This window comes from Lupinus angustifolius, unplaced genomic scaffold (assembly GCF_001865875.1).
Source record: "Lupinus angustifolius cultivar Tanjil unplaced genomic scaffold, LupAngTanjil_v1.0 Scaffold_79_76, whole genome shotgun sequence".
In the NCBI taxonomy this organism is placed as follows: Eukaryota; Viridiplantae; Streptophyta; class Magnoliopsida; order Fabales; family Fabaceae; genus Lupinus; species Lupinus angustifolius.
The window spans coordinates 460-7,153 of record NW_017723811.1 but is presented as its reverse complement, the minus strand read 5'-3'; the positions used below and the strand labels follow the sequence as shown (position 1 = coordinate 7,153).

The window sequence follows — 6,694 nt, the reverse complement described above, 5'->3', positions numbered from 1 at the left end:
TACATCATAATGAATCAACATTGACCTAACCATCTCCATTAGAGTACGGTTCCGCCTTTCAGCCACACCATTCTGTTGCGGTGTGTAAGGCATAGTATATTGAGCCCATATGCCTCGACTTTCACTTTGCAAATGGTCCTGGACATTGTCCATTCTCATTATACTTTCCATAATATTCACCACCTCTATCAGACCTCACAACCTTAACCTTCTTTTCAAGTTGCCTTTCAACCTCGTCAATGAATACCTTTAGGACATCTATTGATTGAGATTTTTCATGCAACAAATATAGGTAACAATAATGTGAGTAGTCGTCTATAAAAATGATGAAGTACTTTTCACCACCCGAAGATGGAACATCAAATGGACCACAAATATCTGTGTATATCAATTCAAGAAGTTTGTTACTTCTTGTGGCTGGGTTATTTGATATGTGTTTAGTTTGTTTTCCTTTAATATAATCTAAGCAAACATTCTAATTGCCATAATCCAAATGAGGCAAAATCTCATTTTTTGTTAACCTCATTATCCTTTCTTTGGATATATGGCCTAATCTTTGATGCCACAAGTAAGCAGAATTCTTATCAAAATCTTTAAGCTTGCTACCAACATCATGCTCAACATTAAATAAAGATTCCTTAAAGTTAAAATCAAGATTGAAGCAATATAAATCATTCATTAATATACCAGAACTGAAATAGTACGAATGTTTATACAAATTAAAAACAGAATGCCCAATCTTAAAATTAAAACCTATACAATTCAACCTATCAACAGAAACCAAGTTCCTAGCACATTCAGGAACATAAAGACACTTTTCTAGATCTAAATAGTTTCCACTATCTAGGATCAATCTGTATGTTCCAATTCCATGAACTTGTGCCTTCATTCTGTTCCCCATGTAAAGAAACTTCTCAGTTTCCGGGTTCGGATTGAAAGGAACCCCTGCATAATATGCGACACATGAGTTGTTGCACCAGAGTCTAACCACCAAGTATTATTAGAAACCTCAATAAGAAATGATTCATCTATAATGGAAACAAAATGTTTACCTTTCTTTTCGAACCACTTCTTTCTTTTAGGGCAATCCTTCTTATAGTGCTCATTCTTCTTACAGTAGAAGCACTTCATTTCTTTATGGATTTTCCCTTCTTTAATGGGGACATTTTCCTTCCCTTTTCCTTTGTACCTATTGCTTGGTCTGAATCTGCTGGTGCTACCTAGCTCATGAATTGTCATGTGAATGGAGTCATTCTTAATTTTCTTTAGTCTCCCCTCCTCCTGAACGATCATGGCCTTTACTTCCTCAAAATTCCATTTTTCCTTTATGGTGTTGTAGTTCACCTGGAATTTGCCAAACTCAATAGGAAGGGAGTTAATGATGAACTGTACTAAGAATACTTTTGTCACCTCCATTCCCATACCTTTCATTTTCGCAGCCAGATTTGACATACTGGTTACATGATCATGAATGGGCTGCGACCAATCAAACTTCTTGGTCGTCAGTTCTGTCATGAGGTTTCCCACCATAGACTTATCAGTAATGTCTGATTGGGAATACTCCTTGATCATTCTCATAAATTCCCTTGCATTATTTGTCTTAGGCATAGATGGCTTGACATTGTCAGAGATTGACATTCTCATCAAGCTAAGACTCAACCTGTTTGACCGCTCCCAAGCCTCAAAAAGAGTCTTGTCTGCCTCCGAGCTGGTCTCAGTTATGGTTGGTTCACTATCCATAATGATAGTCAAGTCCAACTCCATTACACCCAGTGAGAACTGGATCTGTTCAGACCAATCAGCATAATTCAGTCCATTGAACTTGACACATCCGTTGCCTAAGGCGAAAGCATTGAATGAAGCTGAAACAAGACATGCTCACTCTTTAATGCTTTCAATAAACCTTTATGGATTCAAACTATACTTTTATTCATGCACTTAATTTATCTTTAGATAAAATTTAAATGCATTAAACCTTCATTAATGATGCCTAATATTATTCTTTAATGGGTAATTAATCATACTCCTTAAACATGCATGTCATCTTTGGATAAACGAGCACAAACAAGTATTTTTAAAACTTTAATGTCACTAAATACATGCAATAATCCACCTTTGGGTGATCAAGATATGCATTATAATTAATGAACAAACTCAATTTATTATCCTTATGGCATCATAATCTTAATTACAAGTAATAATCCACCTTTGGGTGATCATAATATGCTTCATAATTTTAAATGTAAAATACCATTATGAACAATTAAACCATAATTTTCACTGTTTCTCCCTCGCCCAAGCGAGGGATCCTCACTCAAGCGCTATTTCAAGACAAAAAAACTTGATGTTCATTGTTTCTCCCTCGCCCAAGCGAGGTGGTCAGGCATGGAAATGACTTATAGATTCATGATTCTTCGCACAAAATCATTCACAAAATTTTGTTCACACATAAAGTCATGCATACACCAATTAATTCCAGAGATGCAAGAAATGTCATAATGTCCCTAACCTGGTGCTCTGATACCATTTGTTAATTATTTTAACAAATTTCATGAGTCTTTAATGGTTCAAAAGAACCCTTTATTTAGGACCTTGACATTATGACATTCACATGTGATAAAATAAAGTTAAGGAATACATGATTCCATTGCTATTTCCCTTTCTGGTGTTCTTTCCTGGTGCTACCTGGTACTGCTCTTTCTGGTTCCCTTTTATTGTCACCTCTCCGCCTTCCCTTTATGAGTTATTTGATGATTAGAAACTCAGTTTCCTTCCTTCCACTTTATAACACTGCACTACACTTTCTTTTATGCAACCCAATATCTCTCTTAATCTTACTTTGTGTTTCTATTCGTAAGATAGAAATGAATGAGATCAGATCAGAATGAATATTGCTCTCTTTTATTCTAATGCATCAGTCCAATGAGAGAGAGAAGGGGTTTGGAGGAGTTATCGGGAGTTTATCCGAGAAAATAGCTCCTCCACCATAGAAGAAACTGCCCATGAAGTGAGAGGGGAGGGAATTAACAAAACCCCCTACTAATCTGATCAGTTAATTGTCAACCATCATCACATTAGGCACTTTCATTTAAATTATTAACTTTCAAACACATGACCACATCGATTATTAAATTAATCTAACAAATTACACTTGACGTGCAACTTTGTCTATGTTTTTTGTGAATGCAATTTGGTATATATACTTATATAGTGCAAAGATGTCAACTAGAAACCACAAACCAGACAGCAAGAATTTGGAACAACCAAGGCGCCTCTGGTTGTGAGCATATTTCAAATGCTACTTTGATCACTTTTAAAATCAGAAATGACATTTACCATTCTCTCTGTGCACTCTATATATATATACTACCAAAACCAACCCATATCTACACATCAAAAGGAGAAAAGAGAAGTACGTGCTTGTGTGTTTGTGTGAGTGATCACTAATATAAAAAAGTCAGTCAAGGCAAAGAAAATATGGTTTCAAACACTGCTGGAAAGGTCATACATTGCAAAGGTATTGTCCTACAATCATCCCTCTTTGCATAGATTCTATTTACTTCATTTAATGTTCCTCCTTTTCTTGTTGCTTCAACATAGATGGTCCAATTAATCATGGTGTCCATCCATTTCTATTTGGATCCTCACCGGCAATGGTTGGAGTTCTTTCCTACATCATCTTGCATGTGGGATAATGTATAATTAAAAAGAATTAATAATATATGTTATCATTATTATGATTCGTTGTCACACCACAATTATGTTGTGCGGTTCCGACAATTACTGCAACCACGCATCGAGTGACGTTGTCCACAATTTAAAACAATGCTAACCCCATTTAACTAAATAAAACTATATTGAAGAACAAATTATTAGTTAAAGTTGTACATACTTATTTCTATTAAGCAAAAATTGGGTTCAACTTTTGTGTACTGATTAGTTGGTAGAGGTAACCCCACTATATTATGGATGTTCCTCGTTCGAATAGAATTGCCTCCAATGTAGGATAAAATATTATTGACAAATGTAAGAAGATCTCTCCCCAATATATAGCAGTTGTATACATTACAAGCTAGGAGCAATGTTTTTTATTGATCACTTGATTTATCATTACTTATGCATTGCAGCTGCAGTGGCATAGGAAGCTGCAAAACCACTGGTGATAGAGGAAGTGGAAGTAGCTCCACCACAGGCGAATGAGGTTCGTGTCAAGATCTTGTTCACCTCACTCTGCCATACTGATGTATACTTTTCGGAAGCCAATGTATTGAATTGTTCAATTACTAGATAAAGTAATTATATACTACTAATTTTCAAAAATTTAATTGAACATGAGCTAAGATTGTTATATTAAATATTTTATAGGGATAGACACCTTTATTCCACATATATTTTTGGTCATGAAGCAGGAGGGTAGGCACTATTTTCCTAAGAAAAAAATACCTCATTTCTTATATTGTTTATTTAATGCACATATGATCAATCTAATTTTGAAGCATTAAGTGTAAGCTTTTACATTATCAATCAACATATAACATATATGACATCCAAATTAGTTATTACAAAAGTCTCACATTTTTAACAATGTGACAATATATAATTAATTGATAGTGTATAAAATCTCTATGATAACAACACATCGTCAATAAATCCATATATTGGGTCATTAAATTCAAATAAATCATCTAATAATTTCCAACTTATTTTATTGTTGCTCTCAGAATTGTGGAAAGTGTTGGTGAGGGCGTGAAAGACCTCGAGCCTGGTGATCATGTGCTACTAGTGTTCACCGGTGAGTGCAAGGAGTGTGGACATTGTAAATCATCGGAAAGTAACATGTGTGACCTTGATAAAGTTTAAAACTGACCGTGGAGTAATGATCAATGATGGGAAGTCAAGGTTCTCAATTAATGGAAAACCAATATACCTTTTTGTTGGAACCTCCACTTTTAGTGAATACACTGTTGTTCATGTTGGATGTCTTGCCAAAATTAACTCAGCTGCTCCACTTGATAAAGTTTGTATTCTGAGCTTTGGAATATCAACAGGTTAGAATGAATTAAATTATGCAATTTTAATTAGATGGAAAATTTCTCAACCACTTAACAATCCTGATGAAATTCATATTGAAGGTCTTGGTGCCACACTGAATGTTCCAAAACCAACCAAGGGCTCATCAGTGGCTATATTTGGACTTGGAGTTGTTGCATTTGTTGATTAATATGACTCAGAATTTATTATGTTTGTATTCATTAAGCAATAAAGAGTTAATATGGTTGTTAGGAATATTTCATCTACTATGTTAAAACACTTATGTGACTCATTAGGTCATTCATTAGGAATTTATTTATTTTGCATCAGTTTTCTTTTTCATAGTGATGAATAAAACTAAGCCTTCTACATAAGACATTTTCTCTCTACGCTTTTGCTTGCTACATAACCAACAAATTGATATCTAAAGCTATATCTTGAGGGATCAATGAGAACAAACAAAAACCCAAACCAAAACACTTTCTCTATTACCTTCTATTGCCTAAAATTGTCAAAAATGAATTCAGAAGTAGTGTTTGCTGCATTTGCACCTCCTGTGTTTAATGGAAAAAAATATCATGTATGAGTTATTAGAATGGAAGTTTTCTTGGATACCAATGATCAATGAGATGTCATTGAAAAAGATTATGTTATTTCAACTCTTCCAACTATCCAATTGTTGCACAAATTAAAAATGACAAGGAGGTGAAGCAAAGAAAGTCCAAAACAAGAGCATGTCTATATGCAGCTGTTTCACCCACCATTTTTAACACAATAATGACACTGAAAACAGCTTATGAAATCTGGAACTTTTTGAAGCAAGAATATGAGGCAGATAAAAGGATCAAAAGGGATGTAAGTGATCAATTTGATCTTAGAATTTGAAATACAAAAGATGAGAGATTCAAAAACAATCAAGGAATACTCTGATAAACTTCTATCCATTGCCAACAATGTAAGACTTTTTTGTACTGAAATTTCTGATTCTAGAATAGTTCAAAAGATTGTAGTTACACTTCCTGAAAATATGAAGCTGCAATTTCATCTCTATGAATGTCTAAGGGTATGTCAAACATCACCTTGGCGGAAGTGTTGAATGTATTACAGGCACAAGAGCAAAAGAGGCTTATGAGGCAAAAAGGACTTATTAGAGAGTTCTTTCCAAACCAAATTACAAAACAACAATGGTTGGAATGACAAAAAAAAGAGGCAAAATAACAACTACAAAATTGCAGGTTCTGCAAACAACAAATACATTAACTAAAGTAATAACAATGAAGTTTTTCCATCTAGTTCTGTTGGAACATGGTTTGTTGAAAACCATTAGTGGGAACGTTTGGTGTGAAATATAAAAAACTCCAAGTCCCACATAGAAAAGTTTTGGAGAAAAAAAAGTCTCAAGTCCCACATTGGAGATATGAGGAACATGGAAAAGTTTCATGTTATAAATAGAGGTTTTCTCCCCTCATTACAACTTGCCCCAAGTTGAATGCGTTTTCATTCAACTTTTTCTTTCTCCCTCATATTTTTCGCTGATGCATTTCCTGTAAACTTCTTCCCCTTTCTTTCTGTGGCACTAAGAATTGGCACAGACAGCCAAATTATGGGAATTTCGAGAACTGACACTCGTAGTTAGTATTGATGAAAAAGAATTGGCACGAGT

At 34.5% G+C, this 6,694-nt stretch overlaps 1 pseudogene; it reads left to right on the top strand.

The window, feature by feature from the left end:
• Nucleotides 1–3,418: 3,418 nt before the first annotated feature.
• LOC109339530 lies at nucleotides 3,419–5,221 on the top strand (annotated as a pseudogene).
• Nucleotides 5,222–6,694: the final 1,473 nt, after the last annotated feature.